The sequence below is a fragment of the Cheilinus undulatus genome, linkage group 1 (genome assembly GCF_018320785.1).
Source record: "Cheilinus undulatus linkage group 1, ASM1832078v1, whole genome shotgun sequence".
Classification (NCBI taxonomy): Eukaryota; Metazoa; Chordata; class Actinopteri; order Labriformes; family Labridae; genus Cheilinus; species Cheilinus undulatus.
Window position 1 is genome coordinate 10,632,780 of NC_054865.1, and position 21,960 is coordinate 10,654,739.

The following is a 21,960-nucleotide window of genomic DNA, read 5'->3' on the forward strand; positions in this document are numbered from 1 at the left end:
CAGACACACACCCTCTATCATACAAGTATGTTGTTTAACTATAACAAAATAGATGCACACATGCACCGTCACACAGCCTCTCCCCTCAGCCGCCGCTGATGGTTGAAGATATGCCCACAAAGGGCAGATGGAGGTAAAGGGGACATGCACTCCAACGTGTCAGCACAACATGCATCTCCCTGTAAATCAATGAGAGATGATGTGAGCTCTGTGTCCCAGCTGTTTGATATGCAAAGGGCTTTTCTATGCAAATGTGTCTCGACAGCTTTAGACACAGAGCAGAGCAGTGTTTTTAAGGCTCAGGTGAAGTGAGGGAGGAAGGATGAAAACACTCAAAATAAATAAAAAACATCAGCCCATTTAGACTCAAGGTCTTTGTGCATTAAGTCCTTTTCTGTTTATGTCTGTAATTTCTGCACATTTGAAAAGAAATATGGTCTCATGTTGTGCCAATCAAGTTTGCATGCTGACTCAGAAAATGTTTTTTCACATCAGTCCAAGTCATTTAGAAAGTTGTTTGACTAACGTTGACTAACGTTGCAAAGAGGATTTGCCACAGTCATGTGCGTCATCAGGCAGATCCCATTTTGCAAAGCTTCATGTGAAACATTTGTACCTGGTTAGAGAGTGAATGGACCAATCAGCAGTGTTTGATTAGATAGAGGCAGTAGCTACATGTGTGGTTACGGTAAAGTCACTGCAAAACTGTTGACAAAGGTGGCTGGTGAAGAGCCATATGCGGCTCTATCAGCGGTTCTCACCAATCCCTGCTGCTGCATTAATGCTGATGCATCATGCTACTGCTGCTGGCAAAGCTTAACATCCTCCATCCCAGCCTCCTCCTTTATGGCATTAGCTTGTTTCACAAACATTGAGATTCATGCTACATTGCATAAGTTGCTTATGACTGTTACTGTATTCAGTATGCATGGTAATAAATGTATCCATCCATATGGGGGTTTCTACACACGTACTCCCTGCAAAGTCAAAGCATGCTGCTTGACTAACGCTGAAAGCATCTTTTGAGCAGAGCCTAGTAAAACTCTACATCCATTTTGCAGTGAAATGGTACAATGTATGACGAGAGTGTTCCTGACTGGGCATTTTGTTAATGAAAGAAGAGCATAGAGTGGCACTGAGAAGCTTTTTCTTGTTGAAATGATGTTTTTCTGCTTCTCTCAGCTGGCTTCAGAAAAAGTTTGATTCACAAACTGGCTCCGCTGATAGTAGACAATAGTAGCAGCAGCACTTGAGCTCATGTTATGCAGTTTCCACTCCAGGACTGTGCTTCTCAAAACAAGGGACCAGCAGAGATGGGAAGAGGTACTTGCAGACCGCTAAGTATATACTTCATAACAATTACCACAATCTAAAGGCTATAGGATACTCTTGATGGTAAATCAGATTTATTCTGGGTCTTTATTTTTCTTCTGGATGTTTATGTTTCTGGGTTTTTATGTTTTTTTTTAATAAGATAATATGTTATTGTTTTTTATAATGTGTTTGCTGGGTGATTAGAATGAGATATGGGTTGTTCATGCAAATATGCACACTTTAGGCATTATCATAGGCAATGACACTAAACAAATAGATCTTCAGTACAAGAGTAAGGTAAAAAGCATGCTCTATGCTCCCGTGTTTGTCATTTCCCTCACAGTGAGGGGTTGTCTCTGCACCTTACTGTAAGGAACATTATTAATCAATCTGTGATTGTTTTATTTATTGGTTGAAATAACACAATCACAGATTGTGTTATTTCAACCAATAAACTGAGCACTTGAAGCCTACCTGGGAGTGATGCTGATGTCTGTGAAGGAAGGAGACATTTGTTCTGTTTCTCATACAGACTGATGAGTGAAAGACAGAGTACACTTTAGCAAAAGTTTCTGAAGCTCCTTCTGGTCTGTCTCTGGTTTTTAATTCAAATTATTGTGGCTGCAGAAGCTGGTTTAATCCAAAAAGCACAATATTTCCCACAGTTGGTTCAGACCAAGGTTGGTGGATCTGTGTTTTCTCCACAAACAAACCACACCAGAGTCTAAATGAAAAGGGGCCAAGACTCACCTTTTTAAGTGGTCTGGATCTGGTTGTTTATTCTGCACCACAGTTTGGACAGCTCGCAGCAGCACGAACAAACCAAACCAACGCGGCAAACAGAATCAAGAATGTTTTATTTGAACCAAACAGGAGCTTTAAGGGGTTTTTAACACTAGGGGCCCCCGGCCCTGATCCGAACACGCTAGAGCCAAGAGTCTGGTACATTTTGATCAGTGTGTGAATGCAAATGAACTACCCCTTGCACCAGTCTGGGACCACTTGGGAAGGTTGTCTCAAGTTGATTCAGGTGGACTCTGGCATGGTTCGGATGAGATGTGAATGCAGTTGCACCCATTGGCGGGAGAGAGAGTTGCGTCAGCTATATGACGTTATTGCACAAATGAAACCTCTTTCCCTGGTGTGGCAGTTTGTTCACATTTTTCCTCAATAAAATCATCAGAATCAAGTCAACAAACAGTCTGTTATGACTCACCTTATAGATAAACAAAAGTTGGAGTCAGGGAGATGAGATGCAAAGGCAATAAACATCACCTGTCACCCTTAAAAAACGCTGTATCCGCAAAGCGTGAGCCCAGTTAATCCTTTGAGCTGCACGTAGAAGTGTAGATATGAAGAGCGATGATGCTGGCACCTCAAACAGGGATTTTAAAAAACATCTGCGTTGGCAGGATGGACTTCTTTGCCGGTCCAAAACATAAACAATCTTCTCTCAGGTCATGACCCGAGTGGTTGCCATGGCAGCTTCTTCTTCTTTCCCCTCCTTGGCAGGTTTTTATCCACCTATCTGCATACCGCCACCTGCTGTATTAAACTGAGTGCATACACAAGTGGGCCCGGGCATGGATCGATGTTGCTAGTGTGAAAGCAAACCAGCAGGGGGAGGGGGAGAAATCGTCCCATCTTGGCTTCAATCAAAAGCTTAACTTCCGTTTCTTGATTTTCAAATATCAAAGATCTATTTTTAGCTTGTCATTGAACTCAGTTTAAAAAATGGACTCAGTGACCTCTGGAGTCATCACCTATGACTTTTTTTTTCCACACTTGTGTCATCATCTTTCCACCTTTTCCTCTCCTTAATGCTCAGATCATCTCGCCAAATAGCAAAAAAGGTGTTTGGCACACACAATGTACCTACAGCTATTATGAAAGGGTGAGCAAACATTACATTATTCACAAAATGTCTTCATCAAAAGAAGCTCCCCAGATATCGTTTTGTGCTCTATTTTCTCTGCTGGTGTCTGTGTGTAAGCTATATCCCCTCCCTTCCCTTTCATGGGGTGGATCTTGAAGTGTGTGTTTGCTTTAATCCTGTGTGTGCGGCTCGGTGTAGCGCAGGCCTGCTCTCGGCATGACTCCCATTGTGGCGTTTTTCGCTCATTGTGTCTGTGGAATAAAGCTGCCTCTGTTGTCTAGCCAGCTTCCTGCTTCAAACACCGCATGGCTGCTCTGTGGAGATCTCCCTCCTCCCATCATTCCCTCTTTCCCTCCATCTCCCTCTCTCTCCTTCCATCTCTGTCATTCACCGTCTCATCTCAATTGTTTACCTCTGTCCTCTCGGGCTGCGTCGCTCACTCTTACTTGATTCTACAACTGCCCCTCCTCTCTTCCCGTCTTAAGAAAATAAACCTGCTCTTTGAGCTCCGGCTGTACGGTGAGGGCGGAGGAGGGAGGAGGAGGATGTTGGGAGGGTTTTATAACAGGAGAGGAGCGAGTAAAGAGGTGAAGGGATGAAATGACACAGCCAGTCAAAGACGACCAAAGAGAGTGAAATGAACTGACACACAAGCATGACTCACTTCTCATGATTGCTTTTCAATGCCTGAGTCACCGCTGAGCTGCCATTTAAGCTAATATACAAACGCTAATGTTCAGCAGGGGAATAGCCCAGACAAAAGCGAGCATGTAACTCACACTGTTAAAACTTTGGAAAGATTTGCCAACTCTTGAAAGTTTCCACAGGTGATACTTCCCTTTTCCTGCTCATGATTTTTCTGCAGCCAACCAAGTGGCAGAGCACTAAAGAAATGGGCTCCACTTCAGATTTCAGCTTAATAAATCATGGAGGAGAGGCTTGTTAAATTGAACTTTATATAGCTTCTGTGTAAAGGTCAGCGCTCTCTTTTTCGGAGGTAATTTAAAGATTAGAGGAGTCAGTGTTTCCATCACACTCATGCACAGATCTGGGCTGGCATATATGCACATACATGTGTGCACATGCATGTGATCAACCCCGGTCTTAGGTGAGAGGGAGACCAAGGTGCGACTTTTTAATCATTTCAATGAGGCAAATGAACCTAGGTGCCATTTGCACATGCTCAAAGTCCAACAGTAGCTAATGAAGGTATTTTTCTTTCTTTTCTTTAAGTTAAGTTCTTCTTTGACTGACGTTAGCTTCCTGTGCTGGGAAGCTTCAGCTGTTTTCAGTGACTGATTTACGAGCATGCGGAAAATTCTTGTGGCTAGTAGCTTTAACATCTAACTGGGGTTGAATGATATATCGTTTAAGAACAGTGATGATGTAGGCATGTGCAGTAACAGAGCTGGCTCAGGGCATGAGCGGCTGCTTAGACCCCCCTTGCAACCAGGGGGCCCCTAAAAGCAGGGAAGTGAATGCTCACAAGCTGCACACTTGCAGCTATATTAAGATAAGTCAGGTAAATGATGGGAACATGGCAGTAAAAGTCAGACAGAAACAGTGCCTCTCCTCCTAGTGTTAGTTCAATTTGATGTTTTATATCGGGAGATTTGCATGAAGCTGTGTTGGTTTGTTTCTTCACCCTTTATGGGGCAAGGATCCATATATGGTCACTTCCGTCAACTTCCTTCATGGCCTACCCCCCAACTCTCTGTGATTCAGTAGAACCAGAGTGATTTTCTCAGCCAATCAGAGGAGATAAATCAGCATCACAGAAGGCGACATCAGATCATTTGACAAATCAACAATGCCCAAGAGCATCTCAAACTTCCTGTTTCCTCCAGAACTTGAAAAACACAGTTTTTTTGTTGTGTTCACACCAGACGTGAGTAAAATCATTTGTGCATGATAATTTCATATAAAGTCAATGCAAAGATGCGAGTTCATCTCAGAGCGTGATAATGCTGCGAATGTCATCATGCTAATTGAGAGAGTAATTTGTGTGAGTGGGGCAAATTCACTCGCTTGTTCCTGAGAGTTGAAAAATTGGAACTCAAGTGAATCACTCATGCAGCGATGGACAGTCAGCATGATCCTGATGTATTTATTACATTACTGGAGGATCTTCGTAGGACCAGCCTGGGGGTAGGAGGTTCATTCAACCGGAAAATGGAGGAGAAACATACCCCACCCCCGTTCTACCTGCACAGGAAATAAAAGCTCTCTTGGAGGAAAGTGAGCGAAGTCAGATTGCCTGGTAAGTTGTGGAAATATTATGTTTTGCCACTTGTTTTTGGCCAGCTACTACCAAGTTAGCACCATGGTCAGCACATAGGCACTCTCACTATGAGCTCAGCCATGTTTGTTGACAACTGACTTAAATGTAGGAGCAGTACGCCCCTCTCTTCTCACAGTTTTTGGGGTCTTGTGTAAATGCAATTTGATGCATGGGTTGAGCGAGTTATTCGTGCAAATTAAAAAAAAGAATCAGAATCATCTTTTTTTTGTTTTGTTTTGGCCCCCAAGAGATAGGAGAAAAGTTTGTGCAAAAAAGTTGTAGTCATTATTGTTTACTGTATGTCACATGTAAAAATCTTTAAGTTCGGGTTTCTGTTAAATCTTTTCTTTTCTCTTTATATCTCATCACTTAAAATAATAATAATAATAATAATAAAAACATAACCCTAACCCTAACTAAAGTAAGGTTTATGCCACAGCTGCCCTAAATTAACAGCATTGGTAATTACCAAAATCATCATTTTTTTTATGTTTCTGCAATGGTTAATACACCAATATATAGAAGCTCTTTAACCCAGATGATATTTTTAATGCTAAAATATAATTATTATTGTTATCCATGAATTTTCAAATTTACTGATTTACAAAAAAACTGAAAAATTAGTAAAGCACATTAATATTTCTTCATATGTCAAATTATAGTTATTTACTTGCATTCCTGAACAGAAAAATGAGTTTTAGTGGTTGAATGTTATGCTTGATTAATTTCTGACTTCTCAGAGAAGCCCAGTGAGCTGGCTCAAATTTGGGTGAATTCAGTTTGAAATCCCTCATTCCTGTTCAAAATGGTAAAATGTGGAGAGCTCACTGAAAATGAAAGAGTCTGCATTAAAGCACTTCATGATGCTGGATGGTCTCTGAGACAAATATGATAGGTGGTCTAATACATTTGTTAAGCACTGTATATTCTTGAAGCCAAGGCTGTCCTGAAAAAAGGATGTCTAGACCCTGACTGTGCACCTCAGGATTGATGTTTTAAAAGCTTTTAGACAGAAATTCCAGGAGAGACAAAATGGTTGTAAAAAACAGCTTAGGACTTGAAGGGTTAACATCAAAAGTTTCACTGCTACAATGTTATACACATTTTCAAAGAAAATGCAGGATATTCTTTGAAGCATTTAGCCACCAATAGAGACAGCCTTTTATTTAAATGCAGATAACTCATGAGTTCATTTACTAATTTGAGCATGCAGCATTTGTGGCCAATGTCAAAAATATATTCCTCATATTTTGTGCTAAGCTAAAGACTCATAAATCATTTTTCAGAGCACTACTTCAACTTTCATGTTACTAGGATCCTCTTTTTAGGATGATTAAGATAAATTATCTTTTTTTTATAGCGGACAGAAGAGAGACAGTGTCAATGGAAAAATAGTGATGTATTACACTGGTTTTTTATATGTTTATTCAGAAACACTTTTATCATTCTTTTAAGATCATTTCTGGAGAATCAGATTGGACTGGAACATTCAGTACTGCATCCAGTCATTAGGTGACATTAATCCAGTATATAAAATCAAACTCTTCACTGTGGATTAAAGGTGGGAAAGGTGTTGACAAAACCTTGAGAAGTTGTTGGACTTTGAAACTCGAGGTTTCTCTCTTCACCTGTGGCTCTATCACGGATCCATATACTGAAACACGATGTGAGTGTGAAAGCGAGCCCAAAGTACTTATAGTAATATATTAATAGCTAAATTACCAAAATGATTAGGATGTGGGTTTTATACAAATCTCAAATAACTTGAGATCTCTCTCTAGATGTCCCTAATAGGGCTGATTTTTGACTGACTGCTGAGGTCAGCCCTACAGATGGTCTGACTGTGTCTGACTGACTGACTGAGTGATGCTTCTTTCAGAGTAATGTGGGGGTTGAATGTTATGTAGTGAAAATTTGTTGATAATAAATTACTATTATCAAGTAAACCTCGTAAAGAATAGGGCACCACCGCTTACGCGGATTGGTTATTTAATAACCAATAAAATATTGCAATTATTAATTAATCAAAACCTTTAATTAATTAACAAGAACATTAACTGTAAATCAATCTCATTCCCAAAGTAGTAAATTCTCATAACATTGACTCTATTTCTCTGCTTAATAGAATGAATTCCCAAACTACGACTGTCTTTTGAAGATTTATTATAAAATCACAAAATAACAGACATAAATCACAGGTTATATGAATAGATAATGTAAATGAATAAACAGAACATGACTAAATATGGTAAAGAGAAAGGATGCTAACTTAGTTGGTGAGAGTGGATTATTCTAATAATCCTAATGGAAAAATTTTAACCGACATTAAGAATTTGGAGCGTGAATTTGGAAGAATAATAGATCTGAACTAATTTATTGGAACTTTGGAGACATCAGCACCAGAGAGATGAATTGGATCATACCAGCCGTTCGATGGAGGCGAGGAGGAGAGGACCCATCTGGAGGGGCCCGGAGGAAAGGCGCCTGGCAAGTTCTGAACGCCCAAAGCTACTCTGCCAACTCTGGTCCGACCTGGATGGGTTCAAGCTGGGCCGCTGCGGCGCCGATGGGTCGCTCAAACTGTAGGGACGGCTGTACAGACTCTTGTCCACGGACTCTGGGAAGGATTGTCTCTCGTTCCAAAAACAGCTCTTGATCGTCCAATAAAAAAAAACGGATAAACTCAAACGCACCGACACCACGTGACTGCTGGCTCACAGTAAAGTCGATTGTGTGATAAAAAGGAAAAACAAAAACTCTGCGTTACAAAAATCTAGCATGAAGCTATAAAAAGGTTAGGAAAAATCTTGTACTTGACAAGAAAAATTCTATGTCTGATTGTTTATCAGACTTGGCACAATGCTTGGATCAAGAATGGGCCTAGGAGACCCAAGGAGACTCAACAGAGCTCTCCTCAGTGAGCATCTTCTTGGACTGTCCAGACCTGACCGCTTTCTGATCTGAACCCAACTCACTCTGCAGCACTTTCTCCGAACTGCACATCGAACTCTACTGAACTCCACACACTGAACTCTTGTGAGTTCTGAAGTTACTCTTATACAAGAGGGAGGGGTTTCGGTTTTGAAGCCCTCCCAGTGTTTGATTAAATCCACTCCACCAGATCATCAAGTTAATCGGATAATGTAGAGATAACACAACATGGTTATAAAAACTCTAGAATACTATCAATAAACTATCACACAAACATTAGAAACACAGTTAATTGTTTATACGCACAATTATACATTAGAAAATGTTTCTGCATTTGGGTGTGACGGAACTTGACCACAAGGTGGCAATGTTGATCCATGGACAATTTTCAGTCTCTGTTCGTCAACTTGGAGAAATACAACTAAATTAGATCATAAAACCATAATTCAGTAAGGGAAGATGCCAGAGATTAGTATGACACGTCATTCTGTTCCTTGTAAACAGACTCAACCAAATATGAACATGTCCTGTTAGAAACATAACATTTAAGACAGTTTTTTGATACTTCCAATCCTTGCAGCTTCATGTGGTTGAGATAACACCGGGAATTTACGATATGCGCCTGCTTTCTGCCACGGCTCTGTAGGAAGACAGAGTCCTTAGATTTACGAGGCGTAGTGCAAAGTTTCTTAAAGCTTTCAGGAAGACAGGATTTAGTCTGAGGAGGTTCACCATTTGGTCGACCAATCGAAAGATTCAGATTTTAAGGTGTTTATCTTTGTTGGGAGCTGTCTTTCATCAAAATGGCAGTTTAAGAGTCCTACTGCCTGAGAAACTCTTGTTTTTCGAATGTGGTTCCTTGATCAGTTGTCAGCCATGGGGGAAAGAGAATCCCCCCCCCCCCTTTCAGTGACATTCCCGAAGGATCTCTGAAGGTGTAGGTTTAGGAAGGAGAAAGGATCTCTCCCCCCTTGTATCATTATCTTTCCTCCTTAGAGGGTGTGATATCAACTGCCTTAGATTGTGGTTTTATCTTTTAGTTGTTCTGGATAGATTCTCACTACAGTTATTAAACTAACTTAAGATTTCTTAGCTTAAGAAACCATGTCATTTCAATGGTGATTCTGTTAGCCAGGCAGTGGCAATTGCACTCACACTATATGTACAATAGTATCCGGCCAGCTAACCATTACATCAGCAGGGACTGTATGGCATTGTATTCATTAACATGTACTCTAGCATGATTCGTCACTCCACAGAACACATTTTCACTGCTCCACAGTTCAGTGTTGATGTGATTGACACCACTCCATTTGAAGCTTGGCACTGGACTCTGTGATGTGAGGCTTGCAGGCAACTGCTCGGCCATTTCATGAAGCTCCTGCTGCACAGTTTTTATGCTCACATTAATATCATTGGAAGTTCAGAGCTGTTCAGCTATGAAATCAGCAGAGCAGCGGTGACTTTTACACAACATACACCTTAGCAGTCGTTGACCCTGTTCCGTGATTTTAAGTGGTCTTCCACTTCATGGCTCAGTCCCTGTTGTTTCTTAACGCTTCCACTTTCTAATAATGTCACTTACAGTTGACTGTGAAATATCAAGAGGGGACGAAGTTTTACAGTCTTATTGCAAATGTGGCATCCATCACAGTATCATGCTAGGAGTCACCTAGCTCTTCAGAACGACCTGTTTAAGACTGGAAATGTTTGCAAATGGAGACTGCACAGCTACAGTAGGTGCTTGATTTCATACACCTGTGGCAACAGGTCTGGTTGAAACACCTGAACTCAATAATTAACAGGTGTTTGTGTTAGTTTAAAGCCAACAAACTTAGACCTACATTTTGTTAGTTACAAACTTTGCTCCATTAAAGAGAAACATCCGCGGCAGCCATTGGGAAGATAACCTATTTATTAGAGTTAGTTTTAAGCCATCAATCAACGCAATCTAAAAACTTACCAAAGCAGTTCAGTGAACTTTAAAAGTGGTGACATTTGACTCTGACTCAGCAGAGTGTTTGTCAACACTTGAGTGTACTTCTGGTTTTCCATCTTGTGAGCTATTTAACTGCACTTTTCTGGCATTCCTGGTGTGAATGAGTCCCTGATGGTAGTGTTGCCTCTAGATGACTAGAAAGCGAGCCATCAAGCAGAGAAAGAGACAGAGTTTGAGCTGAGATGTCCATCAGAGCAGTACTTTAAAAAAGCACCTCCCTCCTCCTCTCTCTTGCTCCTCTCAGAATGGCTTGTCACATGCACTTTGCTCTGATGGCTGACGGATCGGGCCAAGACACTCGTCTCAGGGCATTTCTCTATATATCGTTAATTTAATGCATGATGACGTGGCCAATTACAGCGGGCCTGCACGCTCAAATAGCATGTCAAAACCTGTGTATCAATCTATTAGGTCCCGTCTCCTTGCACATTACAAGGCACCTCAATGCCCATCCCTGGTGCTGGAGGAAAGTGCTGACCTCACGGGAAACAGGCCTCTGATCCTCTCTCCGGCCTTTTAAAGTCTATAAAACACACAGTACGGCTTAAACTGGCATGAAGGTGAGATCAGAGGTAAGAGGAGGAAATATATGGCTCTCTATATGCATGGATATTTATGCATATATTCAAAGAGCAGTGTTACTGTCACGCAAAAGGCTTTTTACCTCTTAGTGTTTGAAGACCACTGAGTTGGCGTGGTCTGTAGTAATGGGAAGGGTTGTTTGATGCAGAGCATTGATGGACTGAGCTGAGATGCCTCCCTGAAAACTTCTCCTTTGTGTCTCTCTCTCTCTTTCCTTGCCTTCCTCTCTCCCTCCCGCCCCGTGGGATCTTCTTGCTGACAGGAGGGGCTGTGAAGTTTGACTGGCTCAGCTCAGGCTTTGATGCTGTCACTTCCCATCCACTCAGAGAGTTCAAGGCCATCAAACTCTTGCAAATGAGCAGACACCGGCGCAGGGAGATGTACCGAGTGGTGAGGCCAGGGGCATCTTCCGTCCGTCCCCATGCCCAACGCTGCACTCTCACAACCACAGGGCGATGGTGCGCTGCAACCAGTCGTGAGCTTTCTCAGTATAAGAACACAGTAGGAAGTTCTTTACATAACAAATACGTGCACAAAATGCAACTCTTTCTAGAATCAGATTCATATCGTGCAACAACAAGTGGGATTTGGGAACAGATTATACTGCCCAGGATGAATTTGCTGCTTCATGCTACAACACTGGCACTGTGTATAGTCTTCTTTTATTTAAAAAAAAAAAAAAAAAAAAAGAAGTTAATGTGAGTTCCTGATAGTAAGACATGCAATGAAGATCTAAAGTTAGCAGTTGTGTTTGTTAGCAGTTGGTTTGGCAAGAAGACATTGGGGAAGCTGTTAATGTACAAATTTTAAAGTTAACTGACAAATCACTGCAGAAAATATAATGCTTTCACAATATTTCTGTGCAAAATATGTAAGAATATGGCCATATTATAAATGGCTTATTCAGGTTTGTTGATATTACTGGTCATTAGAGTAAGCAATATCTTATTTCAACCATATTTGTAAAGGCTGCATCCTTGCATAATGTAAAAATAGGTATGATATAGCAGCATATAACTTTGTACTGTTGTAAATGTTTATCCTTGCAGCTAAAGGCCACTTCAACTCACCTGTTTTTGGGTTTACTAAATGTCTGACGCAGTACTTACATTATGACAAAACCCCATTAAAGCAGCTTTAGACACCAGTGGGTGACATCACAGAATCTACGTCCATGTGTTATACAGTCTAAGGCCAAGATGAGTGAATCAAAGACATCACACTCATGTTTTGTGTAGGTGACCATGGAAAACATTAAAAAAAAATGTTTCAAGGGATGGATGAACTTGTGCTACAAATACAGTCATGTGCATAAGTTCTATGCATGCAGGAGTTCTATGCACTAAGGCTTATCATGGGGCCTGATGTGCCAGAGGGAGCTGGAGGGGTGGGGGTTGGCCAGAGTCAAGCTCAAGGTGCGTGTCGCTGGGCAGCCATGGTTAAGCTCAAAGGTATTGCTTTTGTACCGGCCGTTTCACACCTGGTAAGACCCCTGCGAATTTCCAGCCTTTGAGACATCCACAGCATTACCAGGGGCCCGTTCCAACCTTACTACCTGACCAGACAGTACCCTAGACCTTTGGTTCCCAACCTGGGAACCCCTAAGGAGGGTGCAGGCTCAACGTAAGATTTGTACCTACAAACCTAAAACATGATAAAACAGTTAATAGTTAATCCTTAGAACTCATGCAGCATGGATTCTAAACTGCTGTGGGAATAATACACAACTCTTTATATGGACATCTTTGGGGTGTGTGTCTATATTCAGGCTTTACAAAAGGCATTTTTTCATCTTCTTATGTGTTATTGAGTCAAAGTTATGATTAGTTTCATACAGCATACTTTTTTTTAACTCAGAAGACAATATTGTCTTACAGGACAAGAAGAGACATGTCTTACTCAGAGTTAAATAACTTTTGAACCATAACACATAGGCACTTCTTTTTTGTTTTTTTTTTCCTCTGAAAGCCCTCTGTTATGTCATTCAATTGCCATCTTTCACACCTTCATAGCTCTTACAGAACGCTTTCTAGCAAGCCTGGAACTTTGTTGACTGTCCGGGGTCTTTAAAAGATTACATCCACAGCAGTAACTCGGATATTGGACGTCTTTTTATCCATAATCCATTTTTCAATCATTCCTGCAGTTAGCTGGTTAGCTCACATGCGACTGAATGACTAATACTTAAAGCTTGTTCAAATGGAATGTGAAAAGCTTCACAAATTCATTAACAACAGTGGCCTCTGTCAGATTTCCTCTGGAGAAAGTCACATCATCTTATCTGTGGCTGCATTACCTTGGTAAAGTCAACTGTCTGAGGTGTTTCTCCCTTGAGAAATCACACTTCAGAATTTTCAGAATCATTTTTATTGTCATTGTACAATGTGCAACGCAATTGTTTGCAGTTCATTCACATCTGTGATCTGCGAAATATCTAAAAAACTATCAGAACACCTGACTTACCTTTTAATATATAAATCTCACAGCAGGTGATTTTCCCACCAACCAGGAGGCAGGGCGGGTCTCAGAAGACAGGACACATAAAAAGGGTGGTGGGAAAATGGCAGATGAAGCAACAGTGCCCAACACTGTGATGACAATTTTGCATTTATATCAAAGTGTATGTGTATGACTCACTGTTACATGTCTAGGTCAAACCAGTTGCTCAGTGGACACTAACCAGTGTTAGGTAATGTTACTTATTGGATTACTGTGTTACATGCTGAGAAAATAACTCCTTTCTTATCACATTACTAGAGAAAAAAGCACATTAAATTCTAAATATTAACTACTTATTAAAACCCTTAAATTAATTGTACCAACTGCATTTGTTCCACAGCTTGCCTGCCTTTGAAAGTGTCAACACTACTGACATTTTACAGCCTAATTCGGCTCATGAGCTGTAAACCTGATGGGAAAAGATGTAAGAAATCTTCGCCCTCTGGTTGACGTTGAAGGCAGAGACATAAAAATTTGCGCAAAGCTTGTTCATGATAAATGCACATAATTTTAACAGTAGCACAGCTTTAGTGAAAACAATGATGATATTATTATCCCTTTCTTTCAAAGTCATGCCCGTACTGACACAGCTCTATTTACCTTGTCACTACATGCCAACAGGATAGAGAGAAACAGAAACAGTGCAGACATTTGTGGAGCTCTATTCTTGCTTTCTTTCTTGTGGCTACAAAAAAGAAAGTGTTACACCTTGCAACAAAAAGTAATATTTCCTGAATGTTACCTTCTCTGGCCAATCTTCTTATTGGAGCAAAACCAGCAAACAGTACTTAAAACCCATCAAGAAAAGAGATATCTTGTGTCCAAAAACTTAACTCTAAAGATAAATTATAAAGCAGTTTTTTTTTTTACCTCTGGATGATGATGATGATGATGTCATTGCTTAATCATTGATGTCCATGTCCCTGCAGCTGATAAGTGTGCGGACCACCAAGCATGAGTTAACATTCCTGGGAACACCTGAATTAACTGTAGAGACAATCAGTTAATGTCAGCCATCATCAGAGAAGTCTGCACTTTTGATTATCAACCAAACTTACAAATCATCTCTATCCAGCTGTGTAGGAGAGAGATGGTACAGTACACTGAATATAACACAGAAAATTAAGAGATTTTGATGGCAAGAAGCGTGCGGTCTAAAGTGCATAACGAACAGCAATTTGTGGCAAGTCTCTATATTTTGTTATTTAGATGGACAATCTTGAAGCAAACGTTGGAAGCCACACCAGAGCACATGTGCATTCTGAGCTCCCTCATGCAAAATTTCAAGAGGATCTGGCTGCAGACCTCTATGGTGGGGCGTTCAGCAACAGACCTCTACACTGGGGCAATGACAGTTGCTGCTCTCAAACATTTATTTATTTATTTATTAAAGGGGGAACAATACATATTAATGAACATTTTATAAAAAAACTGTAAATATGCCAGATTGTTGCCCAAGGCTAATTTTCATCTGCAGACCCCCTAGCAAACATGACGGACGAACAAGAGGAGCACGGGAAGACTTATCAAAGCTTTTTTAAAGCCTTTTTTTGTTTGTTGGTTTTAACCAAAGTATTTAATCTGTAAGAAAACGATAAGGATTCAAAATGGAGTAACTTTATCCCCTATGAGGATAACAAGACATGAGACCATCATCTTTATGCAAAAATAAGTTATAATACACTCAAAAATGTATATAATTTTACCACTAAAGACACAAAACTCTTTCATCCATTCGTATTTTTATTTTTTTGTAAAAATACATCACAGCCAGTATCAGTTTTCAGTGAAATTCTACCGTTAATTTCGATCCTCAGCTGTTGTTATGGAAATCCACGAGCTGTTGTTGCTAAATGTTTTAATTGTAAGACAGCGATGATGTCATTTCCTGCAGCCAGAGTAGTGTCTAAAATCATTTTTGTGTTTTGCAGTTAAGTCCACTATATAGTCCACTTTATGCTGCTCGCTATTTTGCGGATAGGGAGGAGGGAATGAGTGTGTGGTTTTGGACAGAGCCGGTAAGTGGCTGTTTTACACAACAGCACCGTTTTATGAAAAAAAAAAAAAAGATTGAAAATCTACCAAGTCTTGCAATTTCGGCTTGGATAATATAGCCTACATCATCGCCCCACTTTAGAGGTCTGCTGCTGAACGCCCCACCACAGAGGTCTGCTCGAGGTCTGCAGCCAGATCCTCTTGAAATTTTTGAATGAAAACACAATGCTGCTATTTCATTTAGCGCCTTATGCAGTTCCATTATTACTGAGTCCTTGTTGAATCTGCAGTTTTTGAGCCATTATTCAAAGCAGTTCCTGTCTGCAGTGACACGGAGGGTCACATCACAGGCTCTCTGTCTCTCCATTATGAGCTGTATAGGCCATCCCTTTCATGAGGTAAGTGTGATGGCATGTGAAGTTTGGCAAAGTATGTCATAATAATGGAAAAGCCTGCCTTTAGTTGTCACAGCCTGTCAAAAAGCATTGTGGGAAAGAAAAAATGGTGGGTTAGCATACTAAGGTAGCAGTAGAAACGACCTAAAATGCATTTAAAAAATGTTAAAAATACGTTCAACATCAAAATTACTGTTGTGGATTTCATCCTTAAAGACCCTGGAAAGTCACTGGAGTTCAAGGCTCAATAGAAAAGCTTCTGTAAGGGATCAAAGGCGTGGATTGAATTGCTAACACAGCACAGTGGAAGGCTACAAGTGGGTAAAAAAGTAGGTGGCCACGATTTATGACTCAACAGCTATTACACTTTTAATAACCTGTGTCTCTTATTGTTGTACTTTTTTAACTGTACACTTATTGGCTTTCCTTAAAGGGCCAATGCAGATTGACATCTTTTGCGTCTGATACAACTACTATTACCAAGTACTTTGAGTAACCCAGCTTCAAAAATACTGAAATATCCCTTTAAGGTTTAAACACTCTGATGTGGTTTAAAGTTCTGTCAAACAAGTGAAAGCAAACCAAACTTCACCTAAACTCTTGGTACATATAAACTCATATAAACAATCTTTTTCTTAGAAATGCTACTTGAGTAGTTTCCAGGTTGAGTATGCATGACAGTGTCAGCAGAGCTACTCTCCACTCTCCTCTATAAATCCTGCACATGAGCTACAGGAACAGAGAGTTGTGTGTTTGAGAGTGCGTGTTTGTGTACACCACTGTTCTGCAGTTTGCAGCGGTGTTATGTAAAAGATCCAGCAGGCTTCTGAAACTGTGCGGTACCTTGTTGTTCCCACTCCACAGCTGACAGATACAGTGATACGAAGAGAAGGTGTGTGTTTGAGCGTGTGCGTGACAAGGGCAGCAGCGAGGATGTGTGAACTTCAAACTTCTAGATATTCGTACGTCTTATAAGCATGGAAATGAGAGCTCCAACAGTAGGTGCAAATCTCATTTGTGCTAGTGGGTGTGCACTGAATCAAAAATGTTTAGTGTGTGCGAGCAGCAGTGACGGGCACTGATCTCTAGAGTGACAGGGCTAATCTCTCCAGTTACTGTCCCGCTCTCCTCGTCCTGTCGTGCTCCAAGTGGCTCTCTGATCAGCTCGCATTAAAGCTAAACACTTTGACTGATTTGGAGGAAAATCAAAATCAATTTGCACCAGGGCCCTCTATTTGGAGCCGTCCCCCCCGGGCCCTCCAGCTTGTCACATCCCCTCGGTGTAAAATTGACGTTTTGACACGCAAAGTTAGATTAAAAAAGAGGGTGAGATGGAGACAGAGGGAGAGGGAAATAAAAGAGAGGGGGAATGAAGTTGAATATCCTTCCCGCCCACTTCCATTATTTCCCAAACCAGCGTTAAGATCAAGGTTTCCTGGGACGTGTCACCGCTGAACAGGTTCATTGGATGTCACTCAGTCACTGGGCATCCTGTTATGGAATTGTTAGGTTGTTTTCAAGTAGGTCCCATGATACGGAGAGGAAAGCGGCGAAAGGACTTGCAAACTGACGAACAAATTAAATTGGCAGTTGACGGACAGGGAGAGCAAACTCCAGCTTGGGGACAAGCTGACTGACAGGCGTGATTGACGGCGGGGCCACAGAGGAGTGACAGGCTGACTGACAGATGGAGCGTGACAGACTAAAACTGGTGTGTGACACAGAACACCATCAGACACGAGGCGACGGCGACGCAACAATTGTGGCGTTTGACGTGCAGAAGGTTGTCACAGTGGGTAAAAGTGGCAAAGGGTGATTGGCACATTGAGTCTTATCTCAGAGGTTCGGAAGCATTAACATTCGCTTGCATGTGGAGCAGAAATGTGCAACGGAGGAAGGAGGGAATATTGAATTACAAAAAAAAGGTTGTAGGATGAAAGAGAAAGATGGGAGAAAGAGATATCAGGTCATGCAGAGGTGAGAGGCCTTATCACGCACACATACACTGACACAGAGGATGTGGTCCATTTGCACTGACACACGCAGTGATATCTCAGCCCGCATCGGCGAAGAGACGAGCTGTTTGTGGGCCTTGACAGTTTTGGGCGGGCTCGGTGCATCACACCAGCTCCTTCACTGTGAACTCTGCTGAACAAACGTCAATCTCCCACTGTCTTTGGGGGATTTCAAACTTGAAGAAAGAGGAGGGGGGCAGAGATGGAAATAAGGAAATGAAGGGATGTAAAATATGTCTTGAACTGATCTGAACCTATAGCACTGTTGAGTTCTTCTTCTCTGTCATCGTGCATAAGAAGGCGTGATTCAGGTCTCCAATCCGTGTGTTTCTAATCTTCTGCACTTGTAATGAATTGAGATAGTGTTGTGACTTGTTTGTAAAACAAGCTGTTTTATGTGTTTGTGCATAAACACATGGATCAACTTCACTTGATTTTCAGGCATCATCGGTTCCTGATAACTGCAGGGTTTCAGACCACCCCCATTTAATTAGCCTGATTATATTGTTAGGTTTTTTTACGCGCTGACATAACTGTAGTCGCTCTTTTAATTAGAATTAATTGCGTTCTAAGTGGAGGTCTTTCAATGAACATTAATATAAATTGTTAACTAATTAATCATCCTGTAGCTGACTCTCTTCTCATTTTTTAAATCCTGTCTTGACCTCCTTGTGTCTCAGCTTCCTGCAGAGGGAGGAACATTTTCACCAAACTTGATATTTCACACAAAAAACATGTGCCTTTCAAGGTATCACATCCGATTGGTATGCAGTGAGGTCCCTCCTCATGACCCCTGGGCTAATATGATATCATGGTCAGTGTGTAAGCGAGTGAATCAGGCGTGTCACGGTGCTGACATTACAGGCAAGTCACGCTCACTAATGGGCAACAGCTCTGACGTCCAGCGCTGTCACGTGGTCAGATCCAGCCATGTCACAGCGCTGACAGGCCTATTAGCTGTAGTAGACGGGGTGAGAGGGGGGTTTGACAGAGATAGCCCCTGACTGAGGGCGGTGTAAGAGTAGGGTCTGATGACACAGATAGCCTGTGATAGAAAACGAACGGTGGGAGGGACTGCATTAAGGAAAAGCAACACAGTAGTCAGCTGCCTGTTGACTGTAATCTGAACTAACAAGATATTAAAGCAGCATTATGGAGGAATTCAGTTTGGTGTACTTTGTGCCCACAAAAGGTCTCCGAGTGCAACTGTACTGGTGTTAAAAACACACACAGCGCTATCGTCTTTACTGAAGGAGGCAAAGATGTTATGAAAAGCCAAACCAACATGTGGACTGAGAAGGTACAGTAATGCAGGATTATTCACAAATACTGCATGAGTGTCTATAGCAGTGTTACTCAACATGTGGCTCTTGAGCTACATGTGCCTCTTTTGAGATGATTTGTGGCACTTTTGTGTCTTAATTTGAAATATTATTCCCCAAGAAAACCAGAAAAAGAGAAACTTTTAACTTCAGAAATTAGCCATTGCAATTCACATTGATCAGTTTGTTTCCCACAATTATACAGTTGGATTTAATTGTCAACATATATCTTTTTTGCTGTATGTTTCCATTGCCCTTATTTGAAGTTTTTGCCCTTTTTTCCATTTCTTTGCCACAGTTAATTCACTTTTACTACTTAAAGCCCACTTTGGCCACTTCTTTTTGCAACTTTCATCCTGTTTTGCCCTTTTTCACCAGTTTTTGCCTCTTTTATCCTACTTTTTTGCAATTTTCTCCCTTTTTTTACATTTGTTTTGCCAGGAAACGCCACTTTTTCCCCCATTTTTGCCCCTCTTGGCTGCCTTTTGTCCATTTTTCCTCACCTTCTCTTGCTACTTTTTGCCTGTTTTAGTCACTTTTCACTCATTTTTGCCATGTTTTTGCCACTTTTGGATCATTTTTGCCACCTTTGACTCATTTGTTTATCACTACTCACCCAATTTTACCACTTTCTACCCTCTTTAATGCTTACTTTGCCCCTTTTTACCCATTTTTTACCACTTGTTTGCCACTTTTTGGCCATTCTTTTCTGCTCTACATTAGATTTTTCCACCATTTTTCTGCTGCTTTTTGCCTGTTTTAGTCACTTTTCACTCATCTTTGCAATTTTGTTGCTGCTTGTTGATCAATTTTGCCAACTCAAACTCATGTTTTTGTCATTTTCTGATCATTTTAGCCACCTTTAACTTATTTTTATTGCCACTTTTACCCATTTTTGCCACCTTTCACCACCTAGATTGTGGCTCTTGCAAAGGTATTTTTTTAACAGTTTGGCTCTTTGGTTGAGCAGGGTTGAGTAATGCTGGTCTATAGTTTGCAGTTCTATCAGTTGTTTTGCAAAACATGGTTAAAGAGATGTCAGATGAAGCAGTTCAAACAAAAAAAGTAACGCTGCTGGTTGCCAAAATAAAGTATGGTATCAGAACAGAAATGCCATATCTAAATGAAAACTTTTATTTATTCTTTAATCTGTATTTTATGAACATTGGCTGCGGATGACGGAGAAATGTGTAAAGAAAGGGAGCAGACGAAGTCTGGTGCTGGTGCATCTCTTCAGTAAAGTCCTTCTTTGAAGTGTGCCTTCTTATGTTCAAATTGAAGCTTCTTATGTTGTCATATTAACAACTTTCCCAGTCACTTCCTGACAATGCTCTACAATACTCGTATTTTCTTATGATTATTAAGATTATCATTATTGCATTGTCGTCAACAAGCCTATCACATGGATCGCATGTTGAGACAATGTAATATCTAGTGAAACTCATCCAAATGTGTTTTTTTTTCTTTTCTAATCTTTACTGTACTATTGATAATAAATACTGCCAAAACAGCAGAAACATAAAACCAAAGCTATAACATGAGGGAGGGCCGAGCGAAGTGTCTGGGAGAGTTGCAGGTGTGAGGCAGGGCCAGTTTTAGTAATTTTGAGGCCCAGGGCAAAGACCAGGGCAAAAGGCCCCTCCCTCGTCTTTAGGCCAGGTGGAACTCACATGAATGAAAAAATATGCTTATTATCAGTGAAATGTCCTTTCTTCTGACACTATCTAGACATTGTTATGTCTAGATAGTGTCTTTAGGCCTACTGAATCCCATTTAACAACACAATTATCCACCAATTCAATTTCATTTCATTTTGGATCAGTTGATCTATGATCTACCTTACATCCCTGGTTTTGGATGTGGCTCTCGCTAAAGTATTTCTAAGACATTGGGTTGGCTCTTGGGTAGGATAAGGTTGAGTGTAGACTGTCAATGGCAGGCAGAAATACAGTAAGCTAGATTCATTAGGAAAGCATGGACATCCTGAATGAAGAAAGAGGAGTTATAAAACTATATATTTTTAGATTTTATATATAGCACATTTATATTTTAGTAAATGCATTTTTGGATGTTTTCTAACATCTTTTCCATGACCCCACCTGACATATAGACTTCTAAATATCAATTCATAAACTGACTTAGACTGTTATTAAAGAGAAAGGAAGACCTCTTAAAGGCTCCGGAAAGGATCGGCAAAGGGTCTTCTATGAAAAAGAGACTGAGCCAGATTTAAGGTCCTGAGAAATGCCCTACAACTAATTTTAAATGAATTAAGGTGTGAATAAAAATATTAGTGCATGCTTTTCCAAGCATTACCTGCAACTCAGTCTATCAACATGTGACTGAAGGATCTGAAACCCAGACCTTCTGGTTGCAAGGCGACCCACTCTACCGCTACCTACCAGCCCAAGTCATGACCAGGCCAGCGTGCACCCTTGGCCAAATAATTCAGAATCATAAAGTCTCCTTTCACTGCTACGCAGACAACAGACAGATATACCTGCCCCTGAGACCTGACAACCCTAGAAGCCCAGTTGCTGTAAAAAGACTGTCGAAATGACATCACCTGCTGGATGGCACAGAATTTTCTTCAGCTCAATAAATCAAAATCAGAAATAACACTTTTAACATTCAAAACTCCACCCACCTCGTGCAGTCAAGTCTTTGTTCCCTCCCGGAAAACATAAGACCCACAGCCAGAAATCTTGGTGTAGTTTTTGATTCAGACCTCACTTTCATATCGCATATCAA